This window comes from Protopterus annectens, chromosome 11.part0, assembly GCF_019279795.1.
Source record: "Protopterus annectens isolate FY-2018-M chromosome 11.part0, PAN1.0, whole genome shotgun sequence".
Taxonomy (NCBI): domain Eukaryota; kingdom Metazoa; phylum Chordata; order Ceratodontiformes; family Protopteridae; genus Protopterus; species Protopterus annectens.
This window is the reverse complement of record NC_056745.1, coordinates 247,320,834-247,344,660: the sequence shown is the minus strand read 5'-3', so window position 1 is coordinate 247,344,660 and position 23,827 is coordinate 247,320,834.

The window sequence follows — 23,827 nt, the reverse complement described above, 5'->3', positions numbered from 1 at the left end:
TACATATGTGGCATGATTCCAAAACATTTGCTTTCAATATAAGTGATTTACTCCTGCGTATTACACCAGAATAAAGTCACTTACACTGAGACCGGGTCTGTTGGAATCTGTTCCCAGGTATAACATTGTTTATAGATAGGCCTTACACTGAAGTAAGTCACTTACACTGGAAAACAGTCTTTCAAAATCAAGGCAGACTTACACCAGTGTAAGTCACATACGCTGAGAACAACTTGTTTTGGAATCTAGCTCATGGCCTTTGTTACGTCTAGTATCAATAAGCAGGGTTCCTAGATATTATTTCAGATTGCTGGAAACATAAACTACAATTTTTTTTCCAGCTATTTGGAAAAATGCTTTTTTTGCCTGCCCAAATATACCAAAATCTGTGTACAAATATCAAATATTCTCTAACGCATATTGGTCAAGTCAGATTTCTTCTTATAAAGTCTTTGATTCTGTTTATTATCAAATGTACTAAAGGGTATCTAAACCACAAAGATTTTTTTTTTCAAAAGAGGAACGTGATTAGCTTGCATATTCAGACTAAATAGCTGACTGTAAGGTTTACAATAAGGACACTTAACACGCTACACAAAACTCAACTATACTATGAGACTATCAGATAGAATGACAGTGGGAAAAGAAGTATCCTTAATCACTTCACTGTGATCCCACATAGTGACCACAACCATGTACTACAATCTTGGCACTGTGAAATGTAGCAATCTAAAACACACACAAAATAACATAGAACATAAAAAATTCACCCTTGTACGTCTAACTGTTCTAACTCTAAGATCACATAATAGTCAGGAAAGAAAATTCTAATCTACCCTCCACTGCAAATTTTCTCTGATAAATAGAAATCTGAATGAAATAATGATTCAATATTAACTGAAAATGAAAAATGAAAAAAAAAACTGGTACTGGTAATAAAACAGAAATCAAAAACATCATCAGAACCAGCCTGGTTTTAATTTTTTTAGGTTGGTTCTGATGATGTCTAGAAATACTACAGACAAAAGCGTTTAACCTTTTGTTATGATTTTATTAAATTTTGAGAGTCGACGAGCATGTATTACTGTTTTTTTTTTTTTGTTTTTAATTATTCAGTATAGCAAGACAATTATATTTCACTAGGTTGCTGACACTCTAAATTGGTATACACAACATCGACCACAAATGGTCAAACCCAAAACTCAGTTAATTGAAAAAAAGGAAGAAACAAACAAACAAAAAAAAAAAACAGCAACCCCCTGCACTCTGGCATCCCATACTAATTATATGTACCAACTCCAAGATCGCACAACAGTGGAGAAAGGGCAAAAACCCCATGCCCCCTTTCTAACAATCCCATGAAACAAATGCTAGCATCCTGCTGTGAACCAGCAGTTGAACAAAACAATGTTTCTAACCAAGCAATTGATGTTATAAATGTATGATCAAATATACTGCACCTAGCAAGACATCTGTTCGCTGCTGGAAACTAACCTTTGGGGAGGCACAGACAAGACAGATTAAGTGTTACAGTGCCAGCTAAGACTGCTGAACACCAAAAAATGATTTTTTAAAGGAAATGGCAGGGATTCTGCTTGGAAAAAGAGTCATTTGGATTATAAGCAGATAGTAAAAAATGTAAAAAAAAAAAATTGGATAATTTTAAAGATTTCCCTGTTAGATCTATTTTAAATCTTTTGACTTGGAAACATAAATGAGCACATCAAAGCTTTCATATGCTGACATGTCTCTTAAAAATCACTTTGAGTTAGTTATTTCTTCATTTCAACAATTAACTTTGAAACTAGAGAACCTTCCATCAAAACTGGAAATTTTATAAGACAATGATCTAAAACAGGGATGTTAAACCCAAAGATTAAAAAACAGAACTTTCAAATTCAAGATATAGAAAATGCCTAAAATGACACTGATGGAAGGGTAAAAGAATAAGAAACACACATACAGAATTGCTGAAACAAAGTACTTGTTGCTTAAACAGATAGCATATTTGGAAAACAGACATATAAGAATAAATAAGAAACCTTGGTCTGCCAGAAATAAATAAATAAAAAATAAAGGAGAAGATATTGTACCATTTCTATAAACAGTTCCTTAATTTACAGTAAGGTCTCTCTCAAGGAATAGAAAGAGCCCATAAAACTATTGGAACGTCTATACCTACAAACCCAGCAGCTCCACTGAACTCCACTGTAGTAAAATGTCTCTCATTTCTGGCCAAGGGAATAGTTTTGCAAACTGCATGGAGAAACGTTTACTTAAAATGGATTATAGCACAATCAGACTTGACAATTATTATACCTCTAAAAATTAAACAACTAAAAAAAAAACAATAACATTAAATCCAATCTATCATATCCTACAAGATGAAATATATTTCTTTCCTGTAGTCCTTGAGTTGTCAATACCTTAGAAGAAGAAAATAACTTTTATTAAGAACAACAACATAATAGCCTCACAAGAAGAAATGGACTGCACAACTATGTCATTCGTGAAAACATAAGAAAAAATGTATGTATTTAAGCCATTAACAAGCAACATAGTGTTGCACCTGTCTCATTTAACTCTACAGAAGACCAGAAAAAGATAGTTATTTTGTTATTTAAACATTAAGATATTAGAAACACTGGTTCAATTTAATGTAATCTGTGTCAAGAAAACTCAAGGGATGCAATTATAAAAAGAAATAAATATATTTATGATATAACAATGCATGGCATTATTAATTTAGAAATCACATCTCAGATCAACAAAGATTAACCAAACCAAAGAGTAAAAAGGTCAAATAGGCAAACCACTTAGAAAGAAAATACAGGATCCAGCAAAGCTAAAGTCTTCACTGCGTAATACCTGAAAGCCTTTTCTACTATGCAAATGCCCCTTGTGTTTCAGCTGCATGTTTCTGAATGACTATGAATTTTTACTGTATTCTTTTATGTCTTTACTGGTGCATCCAGGCCAGTAAAGCCAAACTCCACAAACCTAATGTCCATAACATTAGAATGAATGCAAAATATCCCAAATAACATCCAAATCAAAAGGTAAAAATGTTACACGGACTAACCACTTAGTAAAAAGTACAAGAATGGTCCAGCAAAGTTATACCCAAAGTTATAGTCTTTATTATGTAATACCTTATACCCATTGGATACATGCAAATGACCCCTTAAAGACATAACATTGTTTTAGCTACAAGGCTTCTGAATATTCTTATCCCTTTAAATGTTATGTTTTAAGTGTTTATGGTACATTTAGGCCAGTAAAGCCAACCCCCATACATTAGAAATGCAGACTTCAGCCTTTTTTCACTCACCAGTGAAGCATAACTGGATTGTTTGGCTATACTTTTGAAACACAGAGTTTTAAAAAACAAGACTATTTTCTCTAAGAAATAGGGTGCCTGCAAACTACCCCAATAACATCCAAATGAAAGGGTCAAAAAGTCACATAGACAAATCACTTAGTAAAAACTATAAGAACAATCCACCAAAGTAATAGGTTTCATTCTATAATAGCTTAAACCTACTGTAGTTGAGGCCCATGGTTTACTAGCAAATTTCCTCTTAAGGACATACCAGTGTTTTTACTGCATGGCTTCTGAATGCCTATGACTTTTTGCTGTCACTTCTTTTCAGGCTACTAATGCAAACCCTGTGGATATGCAATGTATTGCCCTTTTTCTGGGCTTGTCAGTACAGCATAAATGAAATATTAGGCCATGCATTAGAAAAACAGAGTGGAAAAACAAATGTGATGCCCATAACATAGGTGACCGTTAAGGACATCAAGCTTGTTAATCATACTCTCTTGAGATTTTGATTAAAAGATGTTTAATATTCAAATGATAAGAAGAGCAGAGTGCTGACATCCGCATAATTTAAATACTTATAAAGGTTAGCATGTCTATCTGGTGCAGCTTAAACAGTCAGTTCTGGTGGTGCCCTATTATTATTTGAATACATGATTAACTTAGCACTGATGCAATTATTATGACATCTTGGCAGAATAAATAACAACCTTATTTTTAAAACAGAAATTGGAATCAAATTGTCATTACAAGAGGGTGATCAAATATTAATATTTATTAGAGGAACTGAATCTGAAAAGGAGAAAGGTGAGAAAGAAAGTAGAAAAGAAAATAGAAATGTATATGAGCTTATATTATTTTAAGCCTAAACTATGATTCCATTCTACATAAAATACAGCTATAAATTAAATCTGAGTATTATATTCAATAAATTTGTAAACATGCTAAAATTTCGTTATAAACTTATTGGGAATGAAAAGTGACTACAAATTTTAAATCTTAAAAAAATAAAAATGTATTTCAAGTTTATTGAATAGTCGTGTGCAGTTTGTGATGATGTCAGATATTGCCAGCTATGCCATGAGAAGTAGGGCAGTGGATGTGTAACATATGCCAGAGCAGCTAGCTGGAATTTTGTAAAGGATTGAATGTCATTTGTATATCAAACTGATTTGTACAGATGCTTGCGTTAAAAATGTATTTGTAAAGCTGCTTGAGTTAAAAATGCACCAACAGTGTGTCTTGTTGGACAGAAAAAGAAATACACTTGTATGCCAGACTGTATTATAAATGAAGCAAAGAGAAAGTTTTGAAGCCTTAAAAAGTGATTCTTCCATCAGAATCATGAGAGCAGACAAGGAGGGTCTATGGTGGTGGGAAATATAGTTGATTATTTCAACAGTGTATATGATCTTTTAAAGGATATGCATTCATACAAAAAAAGTGACAAAGTTGGAAATAAACAAAGCATATAACTAGATTGATGCATGGTTGGTGGTGATCAACTGGATAAAGGGGTTATTTTGGAGATTATGTTTGAATTTTTTCAAGTGAACAAACCCAAGGTTGGGTATTTCTTTGGAATACCCAAAGTACATAAAAATGAGCAGAATCCACCATCTAGACCAATTGTTGCAGACAGGGCATCCAAGTTAGAGCTCCTATCTAAATATGTTGACAGGGCCCTATTAATGTTGGTACAAGGAACCAAGTCATTTATTAGAGACTCAAAATACTGTTTGGATAAAATAAGAAATTTATAGATAGACAAAAATGACATATTAGTTACTACATATGTACAATCCTTGTAGACCTGCATCCCCCATGAAAAAGGTTTGGAATGGGTAGGTTATATGTTAGTTGAAAGTCAGCAATTTGAAGTAGGGAAAAGTAAGTTTATTTTGGAAAGCATAGAACACATTCTGTCTTATAATTTTTTTCACTTTTGAAAATGAATTTTTTTACAGACAAGGGGGGTGGCTATGGGGGCAAGGATGGCACCCAATTATGCCAGTTTAGTTATGGCTTATTGGGAGACCAATCTCTTGCCCCACATAGCAGGGTACAATAATCTTTTATGTTATTGCAGATTTATTGATGATTTTTTTTGTGTGTGGAGGGGCACAGAAGGTAATTTAAAGGATTTTGTTAAAGAAATGAATGACAGCACAAGTTTTTTTTTTTTTAATTTTCATTGGAATATAATTTCTTTAGGATTAGTTATTTATATTTAGACATCATAAAGGAACAAGGACAACAGACCTTAAGTACAGTTATAAGTTACAAGAATGTGGCTAGTAATAGCTTACTTCATTACACTAGCATGCATCCTACGTATGGCAAACATAATATAGTGAAGGGGCAGCTAATTAGGGTAGAGAGACTAACAAGTGATGCTAGCAAAATAGACAGATTTGTGGGAGAATTACATGAGAGGTTTAAGCACAGGGGATATCCCAGTAAGATAGTTAGTAATTTATTGGAAGGTGCAAGAAAAGAGACGAGGGAAGGAGAAGGAAGGGCAAAGCAGGATAAGAATTGCCAAGCGGCCATGGCCTTAATCTTCACGGTGGACAGCGAAGCTATCAAAGGAATTATTAATAATAATTGGAGAATTTTAGTAGCAAATAAAGAAGTTGAGGCTGCAGTGGGAGAAGAACCCATATACATTAATAAAAGCGCTAGGAATTTCAAAGAGATTCTAGAAAATAAACATGCACCCAGTAATAGTAGTGTTAAGGGTATGTATAAGCGTTTAGACTGCAAAGAGTGCAGATTTATAGCAGAGGGACCCTATGTAGAAGTAAGTACCTATGAAAAAAACATTACAGTGCCAGGTAGGTTTACTTGTCATTCAGAATTTGTGGTATACATGGCAAAGTGCCTAGCATGTAATTCCTTCTACATAGGAAAAAACAATAGATCACTGAGAAGTAGAATTTATGAACATTATAATGGAATAAAAAAGAAAGATTATAATAATGCATTGTTTAAACATACATTAGAAAGTCCCAAGTGTTCAAAGTTTTTGTTTTCAGTAATAGACTATGTTTCTCCTAATTTTAATGGGGACAAAGAAGGAGAGTTTGAATACAAAGATCTTAAATGGCAGATTCTGCTCAATGCTTATAACAAACCTGGTCTTAATAGTGGGGCAAATTATAAAGTTGTTTTGCATAGAAAAGCAAAATATAATAAATGCAAGTAAAATTGCAGTTTTTATAAGTGTCTTATAGTAGTGTTTTTAGTTTATTTATGTTACTTGTATAAAAATATATTAATTGGTTAATTGAATAGTAATTTTTTGTTACTGAAGGGTATTTAAGTGTTTGCCATTGGGGTTATGGGTGCTTCTGATGAAGCTAAGAGATGGCACACCACCCTCTAAGCTATGTTTATAAAAAGCAGCGAGATGACCATGGCTCGAACAAGGCTGGGTGTTTATTAACAATACATCAATAAAAAACTAATCCAAAGTACGATACAGTTAAGCGCTTTCATCTGCATAAGCAGACTTCCTCAGAACAATAACCACAGTTTAAATTCTTCCTTTTAAAAACTTTTTGGCGCCAATAATACATCCGGATATTTAAAGTGCTAGTGCATATATTCAAATGTATTCAAATTAGAGTAAAGTAATGCAATTTGATGTTAATATATTGTTTTTAATTATCATAGTAAACACAACATGAGGAGGTGATTTGAATATATGCACTAGCACTTTAAATATCAGGATGTATTATTGGCACCAAAAAGTTTTTAAAAGGAAGAATTTAAACTGTGGTTATTGTTCTGAGGAAGTCTGCTTATGCAGATGAAAGTGCTTAACTGTATCATACTTTGGATTAGTTTTTAATTGATGTATTTTTAATAAACGCTCAGCCTTGTTTGAGCCATGGTCATCTCGCTGCTTTTTATAAACATAGCTTAGATGGTGGTGTGACATCTCTTAGCTTGATATTCAGGTGTTGTCTTGGCTCTATTTGTGTTGTTTCTGATTAAGGCCATTTTCATTGCTTAAAGTGCTTAAGCCTGTATTTGTGTTAATAAAAGGAAGTTTTCTTTGGGATTCACCACTTGGCAGATTTTGGAATTTATTGCAATGCCTTGCAAGTGTTTTTTGGTTATATACCAGACTGTATTATAACTACTGAAGTTAATATTATTAAAGACTGGAAGCAAAAGGAGTCTGCAGCACAAATAAATTCTTAAGACTGTTTATTGTTAGCGCTTTCGGCTCGGACTATTCCAAGCCTTCTTCAGACAAAACAGTTAAACACTGACAGCTAGAGTTTAAATACTAACATCCATTAATCCGTTAATTAATTAATTGGTAAAATGCAATTAATCTAAAAGTGTGCCTTAAAGCACCAAAACATCTTTTATGTACAAATCTATGTTATAAAACCATAGTATGGTAAAAATCCATAGTGGCATACCAAAAATGTACCTTATATGGTATATTAAAAATGTGCAAGATAAAATAACAACCTAAAATACAGGTACCCATATTAAGAGTCCTCATAATAATAATAAAATACAAGAGATCTTGAATATAAATGAATGTTACACAAGTTTGTAAATATTGAAAGTGATTATGTGCAATAAGTTAATACAAATATAGACCCATTGTAAGGGTTACATTAAATTGTATAACTATTAACCTCTATCTTCTTAATGCCAACAGTTTTAATACACATTTTATGGAGAAAGCCTCATTTAATCCTGGAAAGGCTTGAGCATTTGTGGTAATTTGCCACTTTAATTCATCCAGCTCCAATAACAGCTGCCAGGGGCCTCCTCTAATATCTAGTGTTCTTTGCTGTAAAATTAAGAATTTGAAACAGTGGGATGGATTATTATTAATATGCTTGGCTAAGGCATTATTAGGGTCTTTTTTGTTGATTGCGTTACAGTGCTCATATATTCGTTGTTTAAATTTGCGTTCTGTTTTGCCAATATAGAAGGCATCGCATGTTTGACATATAGCTGCATATGTAACTGCCTTAGTATTACAATTGAATTTGTGGTTAAGATGGTATTCATTGCCATTGATGTTACAAACATTAGTGACTAGAATGTGTTTACATTGTTGGCAAAAACCACATTTAAACATGCCTTTAACTTTAGAATGTGTGTAACATATGTTGTTTTTCTTTTCCAAAATCTCTTTAAGGTTCGACCCACGTTTGTAGCTTATTTTTGGTTTACTCCCTAATACTTTAAGGAGCGTTTCATTACTGCTAATTATGGCCCAGTTTTTATACAAGATGTTCTTTATGAGATCAGAATCCCTAGAATATATGTGCAAAAAACTCGTCTGATATGACACATTAGATCGTGTGTTAGCATTATTAGAATCATTCAATGTGACTTCTAAGCTTGAACAGCTGCCAACTACTGTTTGGATTGGATTCAATTCATTCCTTTTATATGTGTTCAATAATGGAATGAAATGACCATGAGCTCTTTTTTGTGTGACTTCAGACTTTATCTTCGTAATGATATGGTTGGGATAACCTCTATTCAAAAACATTTTTTCCATTTTACCCAGGGGGTAGTACAGGACCATTAAACAACAAACCTGACAATAATACTTCCTTAGTTAATGAAGAGAACTTATTGGAAGAGCCAGTTCGCCGTAGCGAAAGGCTTATTAATCGTAACAACAATAGTAACGACATTGGAAGGGGTAATGAAAAGGCAGATCAGGGTTTTCAGTCCAGTTCCAACCCCAAATCCAACAACGGGAGGAAGAACAGGAACTGGACAACAACGAGGAACCCCAAGAAGAACCGCAGGAGATAATCAACAATGGGCCTGTGGATTGTGAAAAAGTAAAAATTTTCACTTCTTCTGAAGGCGATTTTAAAATATTTAATTACACTAGCCTATCGGTCGAAGATGATATGGTCGATTTTCTTTCAAAAGGACTTCCATTTGTACCCTCAAAGAGTATGAATCTAGCGGACACTATAATAGATTTGAAACTGTTTGTCCGAAAGCTTAATCTAAACCTGTTGATGGGTAACAATTCTAATGTTATTAATCCCATCAGGATAGTAAGTACATTTAATCCAATATTGCATTCTGATCTTACAACCTTTGAAAGAATCTGTGAGTTTGATTTCAGATTTCACATTGAATGATTCTAATAATGCTAACACACGATCTAATGTGTCATATCAGACGAGTTTTTTGCACATATATTCTAGGGATTCTGATCTCATAAAGAACATCTTGTATAAAAACTGGGCCATGATTAGCAGTAATGAAACGCTCCTTAAAGTATTAGGGAGTAAACCAAAAATAAGCTACAAACGTGGGTCGAACCTTAAAGAGATTTTGGAAAAGAAAAACAACATATGTTACACACATTCTAAAGTTAAAGGCATGTTTAAATGTGGTTTTTGCCAACAATGTAAACACATTCTAGTCACTAATGTTTGTAACATCAATGGCAATGAATACCATCTTAACCACAAATTCAATTGTAATACTAAGGCAGTTACATATGCAGCTATATGTCAAACATGCGATGCCTTCTATATTGGCAAAACAGAACGCAAATTTAAACAACGAATATATGAGCACTAATCAACAAAAAAGACCCTAATAATGCCTTAGCCAAGCATATTAATAATAATCCATCCCACTGTTTCAAATTCTTAATTTTACAGCAAAGAACACTAGATATTAGAGGAGGCCCCTGGCAGCTGTTATTGGAGCTGGATGAATTAAAGTGGCAAATTACCACAAATGCTCAAGCCTTTCCAGGATTAAATGAGGCTTTCTCCATAAAATGTGTATTAAAACTGTTGGCATTAAGAAGATAGAGGTTAATAGTTATACAATTTAATGTAACCCTTACAATGGGTCTATATTTGTATTAACTTATTGCACATAATCACTTTCAATATTTACAAACTTGTGTAACATTCATTTATATTCAAGATCTCTTGTATTTTATTATTATTATGAGGACTCTTAATATGGGTACCTGTATTTTAGGTTGTTATTTTATCTTGCACATTTTTAATATACCATATAAGGTACATTTTGGTATGCCACTATGGATTTTACCATACTATGGTTTTATAACATAGATTTGTACATAAAAGATGTTTTGGTGCTTTAAGGCACACTTTTAGATTAATTGCATTTTACCAATTAATTAATTAACGGATTAATGGATGTTAGTATTTAAACTCTAGCTGTCAGTGTTTAACTGTTTTGTCTGAAGAAGGCTTGGAATAGACAATAAACAGTCTTAAGAATTTATTTGTGCTGCAGACTCCTTTTGCTTCCAGTCTTTAAAAGTTTTCAGTCTTTGCTCGTGTTTGTTTTGAAGTTAATATTACAGCAGAGGATACTGGTAGAGAAGAGGTTAAGCTCAGCGCCAGCTAACTTTTAAAAATAGTATGAAATTACATTACTTAATTTAGGCCATAAAGATTGTATCTTACAGTTCTGATTGCAACCAGAGACAAAATTTCTGGGACAGAGAATGGTTTAATAGCTCCTGTAGGAAGAGAGGAAGTGTTTTATTGTTTTATGTCTTCCAGAATCTGCAACAGATCTTATCAAATCTATGTGTGTATTGTTGACACTTATGTGGGAGATTCTGGGTCATTTGCTAGGAAAGGGGGTAATATGGGAACCAAAAGTCAGATGAGCAGATGTATGTGATGTCATTCTGTAATCCAGGGCAAAAAATTATGTTTTAATACTAGATGAGACTGTAGTCTCAGAGCAGTCTGTTTTTGGAACCTGATATAGAAAGATCTCTCACCTACTTCATCTTGCTTTGCTTTAGTAAGTGAAGCAAGCAATAGCATTTCTTCAGATCAGTCAGGAAAATATAAAGAGATTAGTTAAGTACTATTTTTCTGTATCTGTGTGAATCTACACATCTGTGTTATTTTTAATATTTCCTGTGATTGAAACTCATGTGATTATTATAAAAAGATATTCCATATTCTCATGTTATTTTATTATTTATTGTTAAATATATTTAAACATTTCATTGCGGCAAGTCCTTTAAAGAATATGTTAATCTTCAAGAATACTTATATCTATTTGTTGACTCTGAGGCCACTCCTGAAAGCCTTACTGCATTGGTCAAACACAACTATTGGTATTAATATTAATTTCACTCAGTATAATTGGGTACCCTTGTAAGAGCCTTAGAGTAGCTAGCTTTGGAGTGCATGGTGGCAGTGTAACTACTTTATAGTCTGGGTAAAAGGGAGCATAGTTAGTAAATTTGTGCCAGCCTTTCCCAGGTGAGTGTGTGTGAAATTCTAATCTGTAAGACTGTGTGTGTCAGCTGCTTGGAGTAGGGACAGAAAGCACTAGTTTCACAGAGAAGGTGCTAGAAGACTTGGCTTGGACATTCAGCTGAGGACTCAACTATACAGCTATGCCAGTGGGGAGTCTCATTGGGGCCCTGGAGAGAGACAGAGAGAGAGAGAGAGAGAGAGAAATCCCGACTCCAGAGTGAGTGTGTTTCCTGTGAGCTCTTAAGGGAAATTGTGCTTGATGCAGAGAGCTGCATCTGGAAATACTGGTTTCACTTCCTGTTTCATGGTTCTGATTATGTATTTTATATAAGACAAAAGCACTAAACCATGACTGATTTTTATCTCCAAGTTTTTTTTGTTTTGTTGTTAAAGTTTCAAGTTTGTTAGGCTGCTGGTGTTCAGTTGTTTTGTTTTGGTTTAGTATTAACATCAGTACTGGGTTTCCTGCTCAATTTGGGATTTTTTTTTACTTTGCAATGGTTCCCTGGTTATGTCAGCCAATAACTCATAGGAGCTATTCCATGGAGGTTCATTTTCTTCCAACATGGATCATGGAGATTTAACAGGCTTGATTCAGCAACTCGCACAATTTTTATCACAACACACCTCGATTTTTAATACTCAAGACAGCAGAGATGTTATTACACCTGTACAGAGAGTAGCTCCTTCCAGTAATACACCTATCCAGGTCTCAGGAGATATTCAGGATTTTCCATCCAGTACTAAAGTTAATAAATGGATGGGCATTCTGGAATTTGGTCCATGTAAGGAATAAATCCAATCTGCTGATGGACAATATTTAACATTGCAACAGTAGATTCAAACTTTAGAGTGTATTTAAATTTCAATCATTGCAGCTTGATAATGTTTTTGGGGAGGAAAGTGTGAAAAGGGGTCATGTCCCAAAGGGTCTACAACTCTGGAAATTTCCACAGGGTATCACTGAGCATTCCCCCTTTCATTCTGAACTCCTAGAATATTTTGATCATACTGGGTTGGAAATCTGTCGGTTTATTATCAAGGAGAATGAGAGAAGGCTGCTTAAACTTACAGAGAAGATTAGCAAGTTTGCTGACTCTATTACCAGCAATTTGGATTTTGTTTTTAACATAAAGCTCATTTTAACAAGATTTTTTATTCAATGGACCAGAAGGCTGTACAGGTAAAACAAAAGAAAGACAGAAAGTTGGAGCATGACAATTTGGATTACCAGAATAAGACAGTCTAATCCAAACCTCAGGGCACTGATACTAATGCACATGCCACCTCTCACTACATTTTTGATGAAAACTTTCCCATTGGGCAAGTGCACCATTCACTGTTTTTGAAGGGATTAAATTTCATCCCTCTAGTAGAGCAAATTTGGAACATGCTTTATTGGATCTGAAGCTCTTCACTCATAATTTGAATTTCCAGGTGTTGTTTGGTGATAAGGGTGTATTACAAACTGTGGATAATCCCTTCAAAAGGAAAAGCTTAGCCAATCCCCCTTACTTCCCACTATCAACATACTTGGGAAACTATTTGTGAGAAAGAGATTTGAGAGCTTCTCAGTTCCAACTGAAATAAGCAATTCTATAATCTCTCCTCAACAGACAGGGAAACCCTAAAAACCATCACTACAAATAAAGAAATAAGATGTATGAAGCCTGATAAAGGTGGTGGCTTAGTGATTATGGGATACCTGGACTATGAGGGACGTATGTGCAATTTATTAGGAGACACTCAAACTTATATTTTGGTCTCCCTCAATGAAATATCTATTGTATACAGAAGTATCAAGATCACTCTTGATGAATTGCTGTTATTTGACAACATTACACATGAATGTACGAGTTTCTTTCTGTGGTCACTTCAGTAGTTCCCAAAAATTTTGGAATCCCAAAAGTGCATTTGAATGTCAAAGACTCTCCATTCATTGTAACTGCAGAAGTGCTGGCAAAGTTTAACTGACCAGAACCTGAAAACTTAGTTTACCAAAAGTCCTAGTTCTCAGTTTGGATATCACAGAAGTAAATTCCAAAAAAGGTGGAGTCCCAGTTCAGAGCCCTGGAAGATTAATCTGGTTACCTGGATATGTTCAGGTGAGACACGTGCAACATGAACTATATAGATACTGTCTTTCACCCAGTCTGCTATCCACTATCATCCTTACTACATAAGGTTGCATATTTAAGGCTTTTAGTTTGCTTACAATGCTCACATTGGGTATGGTGTCAAAAACCTTGGTTAGGTCAAGATACAGTGAGTTAACACCATGGCCACTTTCAACAGTTTGTGTGACAATCTTGATGAAGTTAAACAGATTTTAAACAGGATCTTCCTTGGAAGAATCTGAACTGCTGCAGGTCTAGCCTAATGACATTTTGATATCATAATAGAGAACATCTACGATACATGCAATAGGTTTCAGGTTGAGCTTGTAAAGCTGATGAGTCTATAATTACCAGGGTTTATAATAGGACCACCTTTGTGGAGTGGTGTTGCCACTGCTGTGTGTCATAATTTGGGATCATATCATATTGGTAAGTTTAGGTTAAACAATTTCAGGAAAGGTACAGCAAGGGCATGTTTGCCACTGTTTACTAAACATCCATGTGTGTCATCAGGTTCCATTTTTGTTTTTTGATAGTGCATTCAGATCATGTTTCTTTGTCATAATAGGGGGTATCATGATATTAAAGATTATCTAACAAACCAAATAAATTTAACCACATTGATCAACCAAACAAACCAGCACACTACTAACTATGCAGATTTCCTTCCTCCTATAACTGGCTTTCTTTTCTTATCCATATTTTATTTGTTGACTGGGGTAGAGCACTGACCTCTCTGGACTATACAACTAGCACTCTTCCTGTATCTACCAGATTTATTCCTAAGGAAGTTCTCCTAAAACAGAAAATTAGTTTCCTATGACTGCCTTGCTTACACATTCTACATCATTCACTTCTGAACGTGTCTAGTTTCATTGCTTGTCCTAAGTTATCTTCTTCCTTGGTACTCGACTCGACTGCCCCGCCTAGTCTTAGCCTGTATCTCCTTCTGGGGCCTGTTCAGTCTCTTCAGTATATTGTAGGTGGTCCAGCACTGTTCATTGTCATCATCTGACTGTACATGTGATATCAATGATCTTCCAGCATTTCAGCTGAATTTTATCGTAGGTCCTGTTCCTAGACAATGCACATTCCCTCCAAAAGTTTCTCACTCGTTCTCTTTCAGTTGGCATTAGCCCTTAACATTAACCTTCTCCTCATTCCTTGTTTCCAGTCTGTGTCCTGTGGTTGCTTTCATATCTGTGCTGGCTTTGCTCTATTCAAAGTATCACTCACTGTCTAGTGGGATTATGTAATCTTTTTTTCTTGTTTCTTCTCTTTACATATTCTTTGCTTATTTTGGATGATGATTGGGTGTGTTTTGAAGTTCTCCTTCTGTTGAACTAAATCCAAAAGTAAGCAGGAAACCTGGTACTGATGTGAATACTATTCTGAAACAAAAGAACTGAACACCAGCAGTCTAACAAACTCAGAATTTGCATAGCAAAACAAAAACTTGGAGATAAAAACAATCACAGTTTAGGGCTTTCGTCTTGTATAAAAGACACCATCAGAACAATGAAACAGGAAGTAACACCACTTATTAAAGGAAATTCATAAACTGGCTGATCCTTCAATATTCCCTGTAGGTTAAGAATATTGAGTAGATTATTTGTGAGAATCAGCATGTTTGTCCTTGTAACAAAGGACCCAACAGTTGGTTAACAGCCATCCCATATTCATATACAAAAGGAAGCCCAACATCAAAAATTTTTTTGGAGAGACCTTGTCTTGACCTTGGATCCAGATTTCCTGTGACTCTGAAATGTGGGAGATGTCCTCAATGCTGTTACACTTAGAACAATTATTTGAGTCCCTTAGTAGACATTATTATGAAACATGCGAAAGGGGTCAAGTTTAATTGCTATTCTGAAGCAGTGGTATAGATCGTGGTGTGCACCCAGTGTCAAGTGTTTCATGTAGGCAAAGCCAACAATGCCTTCAACAAAAGAATCCATCAGCATGTTTATGGCATAGAGAAGGATGACTGCAAGAGTGCTCTTGCTATGCATTCCCTATTCTGTTTAGGTTTTAAAAGATATACTTTTTTTTTTATTTTGGAACAAGTACAAGCAGCTGCCTACACAGGGGACTGGAAGAACAAATTATTGCATTGTGAAATGTTGTGGCAATTTAGATTAGATGCTACACATTTGCCAAGGATTAGTGATGGCATTTTTATCACCAGTGAACTTAGAGCTTCCAAGTTGGAAAAAGGGTAAATAGTGTTATTTTTGTATTCACTGCCTCTTTAAGATTTTCCTGGGTTTCATTGATTTCTCTTACCTCAGTGAGTGTTTTTTTTTTTTGGGTGTGTTTATGAATTTCCTTTAAAAACTGGTTTCACTTCCTGTTTCATGGTTCTGATGATGTCTTTTATATAAGACGAAAGTGCTACACCATAATTGTTTTTATCTCCAAGTTTTTGTTTTGTTATTAATGTTCCAGGTTTGTAAGGCTGCTGGAGTTCAATTCTTTTCTTCTGTTGAACTAGTTTGCTTGTTTCAGTAAACTCAGCTATGGCCAGTTCCTTTGACCACTCTTGCTATGTCTTTGCTATCTGGCCTGCAAAAAGACTGGCTGCTTCATCCAAGCTTTGAGTCGAATGTCTCACTATCTGCCCCACCATTGCTAGGTAAGTAACCCATGATGGGATATTCCAGATTCACTTATCCATGGTTCTGCTGGTGAGCGTGTCATTATTTTTTTTTACAAGTCTAAATAGAAGCCCTCCTGTCATTTACCTTCTGAACATTCCTGTTTCTTTTTGGCAACTAGCCTGTGGAATTTTCTCTTTGATCAAGAATAAATTGCAGGCTTGTACCTGGGCAGCCTAACATTCTCTGTCTTCTTCCCAGCTTTGTGAACCCTTTCTCCTTATTTACTAGGCTCCTTATAAATGCATCAGCTGTCCTGTAGCAACTATAAGCATTAGATGCTGCCTCCTTGATTTATTTTCTAAATTGTCCAACGTCCACTTATATTTGTAGTTGATCTTTTTTCAGTAGGGAACTTCTTTCATTTTTCTCTTCCATTCTAGTTCTTAATTTCTCACTTTCTTCACACTAATGTTTTATATTGCACTGAACTTCATCCAGCTGTTTCTGCTGCCAGCGCTCCATGGATTTCAGTTTTGCCATATCTTTAGTCACAACAGAGAGGATTTACCATATTAGGAATATGTGTTCCTCTGTTGAGGTGACTTTAACTGGTTAAATTGCACCTCTATACTTTTATTTCCTTTTTTCCACCATTCTGTTCTAAATAATGGGCCAGATGCCAAAAGAATTGCTCTTAGTGTAATTCTGTCCTAATTCCAAAAGACTTGCTTTTAGTGTAAGTGACTTACTTCACTGTATGCCTGTTTATAGACAGGCATTACACTCGGGTCCAGATTTCAAAATACCTTCTTTCAGCCTTCTCTTGGTGTAAGTGGTCACTTACACTGAGAGCAAGCCTTTTGGAACTGGACGCAATATTTCCAGGCTGTTCTTCCTGAATGATGCTTATTTGCTTGCAACTCAGAGCTCATGGATCAAACTGCCAACTTTTTAACAGTTGGCAAAGCCAAACTCAAAGAAATATCAAAATGTCTATATGGGAAAAATAGGAACAAAGGGATAACGCAGGGCAAATGATCAACAAAGGGAGCATAATGAGATGTCCAGGCATTTATATGTATATCCTTAGGCCTTTTTAAAATTTCTTGCCAAACTCTTCAAGCAAGTAATTGTGCTTGCCTATTAAGTTGGGTAGGGCCATAAATGATAATTTGGATGAAGAATGAATTTCTGTCTAGCCATCCAGTCATCAAGACATGCCTTAAAGGTAGCCAAAGTTGTATTTTGTTTGATCTGCAGTGTTAACCTATTCCACAGGTTGAGAATATGTTAAAAACCTACCTCTCCAGTAAGGCTTGTTTATTTACTGGTCTTAATTTAGGTCCATAGTGCAAGTGTTTGGGGAGCCACTGGTTTTGCAAAGAAATAGTAGGTCAAATAGATGAGGGTCTTTCATGGTCCAAAAATCAAGACAAAGGTCACCTTGGAGCAGCCAGTACACAACAGAGTATAAGGAAAGATATGCTATCAGCCAAATTCATCTTGGACAAAGAGATTAGCTTTCAGCAAAACACAGTGCAACAAATATATTGTCATTTTTTTCTGTACTATGCAATTTACACGTTAATCTTAAAAATACACAGGTTCAAATACATACAATAGCAAATGCTGGGTTTGTGCACTGAACAGATACCATCATGTAATCTTGTAAAGTACTAACTCATGGGGATCTAACATTTCTGTACATGCATTTGCAGTAATGCCTGTTCAGTTCACATGAAGCTTGTTTTTTGTATGTGTGTGTGTGTGTGTGTGTGTGTGTGTGTGTGTGTGTGTGTGTGTATGTGTATGTGTGTGTGTATATATATATATATATATATATATATATATATATATATATATATATACCAAGAGAGAGAAAGCTGTACTTCGAAACATTGAAGCACACAAACGTTGAACAGCGAAACATTAAGCTTGAAAGCCAAAACACCCCAAAAAAACCCCCCAAAAAAACAAAACAGTGTGCCCCCACACACCCTACTAATTATAGATACCAACTACCCATCGCTATACAGTTAGGAAAGGGAAAATTACCAGATCTCCACTATTCACAATCTTGCATGGACTTAACACAGGCAGAAGTGAAAAAATGAGCTTTGATCACTTCTGCTGAGTTAAAATATTCAATTATATGCACAATGTCCATGTGTGTATATATATATGTATATATATATATATATATATATATATATATATATATATATATATATATATATAACATAAGCCAAATATAAATATATAAATATATAAATATAAATATAAATATATATATATAAGCCAAACTTCCTATAATCTATGCCTCTCATTAACATGGATGTATTTGTACTACCTCTATTCAATTGCCCTATTTTTAGCATTAATGATGCTGTACCTATCTTTGTCTTTGTCTTGTTCTATTGTACTTAACTTTGTGGAGCTTTTCTCCCCGGGCCTCTACTGAAAATGGACATATATCCAGCTAGACTAGCCCGGTCAACAAATGTAAAATAAAATAAATAAAAAATAAACATATATATATATATATATATATTAATAATTTCAGATGAAATATAAAAGCATTAAAAAAACAGCATTTTAGGCAGTGACGCAAGCCTCCGTACATGCCCTAAACCCCCAGGTAATTATATATATACCAACTTCAAAATCACAAAACACTGGAGAAAGGGCCAACTCCGAGACCCTGCTGTACAGTCTTGTACTCAGTGCTGCTGGCAGGTAGAAAACAGAAAAACAGCATTCAGTCTTCTGAGCATTCACTCTTAAATTATACCCATATATAAATATTGATAGATGCATGTATGCATGCATACACAGTGTGATGGTGTACAGTGGCTAATGCCAAATAATGTTTCATAAATCTAATTTGATATTTTAGACATAAATATGTTTAAGTAATCTTACTTGCATTTGTTTCAGATATCATTAAGTATACTGTGCTACTTATTCATTTTACAGAGAGAAAAGTCATGTCATTAAAAATATAAAGTTTTTAATAATATTGATAATATTTATAAATACTGGTGTTTATATCACATAAGAACTTTTTGGCTACTGTAGTCTGCCAGTTCTCTATCATTGGTGTAAAATCTGAATTTTGATTAATTCCTGACCATGCACACTTGGCTTACTTGTATAATTATTTTTATGCAATAAATTTGTAGTCCTGAATTCATTTCTCTATTTAGGAACCTATAGCTAACATCATATTGTTTGGCCATACTAATTGCTCTATCAGTACATAAACATTTCTTTATCTATCCTGATCTTTCTTCCCCCTTTGTAGCAGCTCCCCTTTCCTTATTAAACAACTGTTCTTTTGACAGAAAATATGTGCATTCTAGCCTTACAAAATGACTAGCCTATTTGAAAGGTTTTTTTTCATACATTCCAGACTTCCCCCTGAGTCTATCTATATCTCTGTTATAGATCTGATCCATCTCCTTCAATAACCTGTATTCAAAACGTCTCCTAAAATTGTTTCAGGCACAAAGCTACCAGTACCAGGGCTAAAGCATATCTGATATCCATTACAAAGTTGCAGACTGCGGCATTTTAATGGATTCAAAATGAATGAGACAAGTCTACATAAAATGTATGATTGTAACAACTTAACTGCTTTACCTTCTCATATGCACTATAATTTTTTTATGTAATTGTTTGAATTGCTTTTAATAGTCACTGTAATTTAAGACAGCTTTCTTTACGGTTGTACTGTGTGTACTTTGAGTCTTGTTAATTTACATAACCCCAGGCCCATTATGGAAATGAGTTGTAATAGCTAGCAGAACTGCCAAACCTGTAGCATTTCAATGAGAAGCATCTGGAAATTATAAACGAGTTTTCAATATGCACCTTTGTAATTCAGTGCAAATGTCTTTGCTTTCTTGTTAACTTCTTTTCCTCCAACATGCTATTGTGTTTTAGTCTAAAAGAGTTTCTTTAGATACTATTAACATGCACATCAAAAACTGATGCACTGTGACCTCTTTCATACCAAACCTATTCCTCCTGCTGTAAGGCACTAACATTTTTATTATGATGTCAGCAAATATAGGCTAATTTCATTCCTAAGAATAATTCAAAAAGACTACATAAGACAGCTGTGTGTGAATGCATACACATGTGTTAGCTTCAGAACAAGTAGCAATGTTTCAGTTCATCAAGCACAAAGTTTGGACAGCGTAATTACATTGCTAACGTAAATATAACAGAATGACAGCTTGTCTCTAATCAATACGCAAAATTAACCAAAGCATAAACAGATTTTTCTCACCAGTTAAACACTGCACAGTAATAACATTTGCAAATAAGATGATAATATAAAAATAGAATCTCAGAACTTCACTGCAGGTAAATTGCATTATAATTATTTGATAAAAGCACTTTGCTTAAGCAAGACAATTAGAAAATTGAACAATTTCACACTAATGTTGTGTTGTTCATTACATAAAATGTGCAAGTAGCATTTTTGCCATGGGGACTTTTTTCTTTTTATTTCTTAGTTCTACTTTGCAGCTGTTAGCAGTTTTACCATTAAAATCTTCACACTAAATTTCTTTACTTTCTGTGATGAGCTCTGTATGTATAGTCTGTCTATTATGTAATTGTTTGTGCAAAATATCTGTGTGTTCCTTGAAGGGTTTCATTTAAAACATTTTTTTATTTGTTTAATTTATTTATTTATTTGTTTGCATTTGTTTACCATTCAGCAGTGACCCAGGCAGGAATGCTCCATCATTTATAGTACTTGTACAAAAATGCTGATACCACCTCTGTAATGGTCCCTGAAGAAACATTTCAAAGATTATCTTACCATGAAAATATTTTTTCATCAGCTATGATAGTGCCTTGAAATAGTTCATAAATAATTACAGTCTGCCTACTATATATCTAATGAGGAGAGAATCATTGCTGACAAGACTAAATAAGGAGAAATCTGATATGAGGAACAACAGCTTGTAGCATGTTATTCATAGATGTTTATCAGACATTATCAACTAACAAACTGCATGTTAAAAGGAGATGCATTTCTGAACCTGTAATTTAATGTAAACAGTATTGTTGAAATGTTTGGATTATTAGCTATTATTTTGCTTAAAATATATTCAGTGTCAAAGACATGGGCTGGGATTTGGACACACCTGGCATGGTCTGGCATTTAGAGACACCCGGCATGGGCTGGGATTTGGAGATACCTGGCATGGCTTGGAATTTGGAGTCAACTGGTAGGGTACAAGATTTGGAAACACCTAGAAGGGTATGGGATTTGTAGACACCAGATAACAATGGTAAGGTATGGGATTTGGAGATACCTGGAATGGTCTGGGATTGCGAGACACCAAGCAGGGTATGGGATTTAGAGACACTTGGCATGGTCAAGGATTAGGAGACACCAGGCCTGGGCTGGGATTTCAAGACAACTGGCATGGCCTGCAATTTGGAGGCACCTGGTAGGGCATGGGATTTGGAGACACCTGTAGGTATGGGATTTGGGGACAACTGGTAGGGTATAGGATTTTGAGATGCCTGGTAGGCATCTCAATTTGGAGATACCTTGTAGGGTCTGGAATTTGGAGACATCTGGTTGGGTGAGGGATTTGTAGACACCTGGTAGGGTATCCACCACAAGCCACCTGTACATGGTGTCTGTGAGATACTAGTAATCTTCTGAATCACTAGTCAAAGGACTGCATTGGTACTCATGCACACTAAGCAGACTGTCATGGGGACATACTTCATACAAGAAGGCTGAAATTACAATGAATGTGTTGATGGGAGTGATTCAGAAAGAGCTGGGGCAGTGTGACAGTCATGATGTTACATGCTTGTAACTATATCGTTGTTTGCCTGCAAATGTTGATGCCTACTGTCTTATCCTGTGGGATACTTTCATCAAGAATCATGAGCAAATTGTGGATTTGAGATAATTATTCAGTTCTGCTTCCCAACCTCCACCCTCTGGCCCCCACATATATAATAATAAAAAAAAATACAGAGGAAATAAGATGAATGAAAATTGGCTTAAGCCAACATCTGCTCAGTCTTCCCAAGTCTGGGCTTAAACTGAATCTTAACAATCAGTTGATGGATTGACTTGAGACAGACTTCAAGGTTGGTAAAGCCTAGTGCAGACTCTTAAGTGAAAGTGAGGTAAAGCTGAAAACCATTAACACATGACTGCTAACAGGTCTAGTTCTTTGATGACCTCCTTAAGGATCAGCATATACTTTTTGGACAATAATGGTACTGATCTCAAGCCCTGTGGCACCTGCACTCCGTGGTTTCAAGAGGAATTAAGCCATGACACCACCTGCTGTGAGTGGACTGAAAGATATGGAGCAAACCAATGATGTATGGTGTCAACAACACCATAATATAATTTCAGATACCAGTAAAAATGCCATGATTCAGGGTGTCAAAAGTGAACAAGAGATCATAAGCTACCAAGACCGAATATAATCTTTAATCTTAAGCCATAAGGAGGTCACTCATCACCTCATAAGAGTCATTACGGTGCTGTGTTAAGTTCTAAAAGCATGACAAATGAGGTTTGGTAACAAACCAAGTTGTCCTGGGACATCTTCAAAAGGGGTTTGGCTGATATATTAATGGGAGTTAAGTGGGTTGGGGAGGTGAAAGGGTTAAATGGAGGGAGGGATGATTGGGAGGAAATGAGATAAGGGTGGGGAGGGGCTTAAGAGGTTTAGACAAGTGTAGCTGGGTAAGTAATCACATTTTGGCATGAACTTGCTCAGGCAGGTACCATGTCCTAGACGACCTGGGTGTATTTTGGTGCAGGTAGGCCTTGGGGGCAAGTGGGGACATGGTGAGGCTGGTGAGTGACATTTTATGTATAGTATTGGAGGGTCAGCTCAGTGTTTTGAAGGTTCTGTGGCTGTATAAACTTGTTCTAACTACTAGAGGTTTCAGGGGGCTGCTGGTGTTGCTGTGTTTTAGCTTGGTGTCTCACAGCTGAAGATTTGTTGGGTTTACTACTAAATGGTGCAAGTTTTTCCCCAGCATGCTACCTTATAATTGGGGTCCGTTCTTTGTAGCCAATACTTCATTTGTCTGCTGTTTAGTCTTAAACTTTGGTAAGAATGCTGACATCTTCCCTGAAATAAAAAGCGGTAAGTAATGAACAAACTTGCTTCACATGTAGGAGAGGATCACGTTGTTAAGCTCTGTGCAGAAAGTTAAACTGCAGGGCTGTTTCCAAAGAGGAATCAGCTGTTGAACAGCTCCTGTAGCTCAGGTTACTGGTTGATTTATCTTGACGTTTCTTGCTAGTCAAGTAGCGTCTTTTGCAGTTACGGAAGTACTTTTAAAAGGTAAAGGTTTTTTTTTTTTTAGTCAACCTAAGTTCTGACTGGCCTTTCGCGGGCTTGAGGGAGTCTAGTAACATCATGCATGGAGGAGTGATGAGGTTCTTCACTTTGGAAAAAAGAAATACGGGCAGTTAACTGGCCCAGACATGGACAT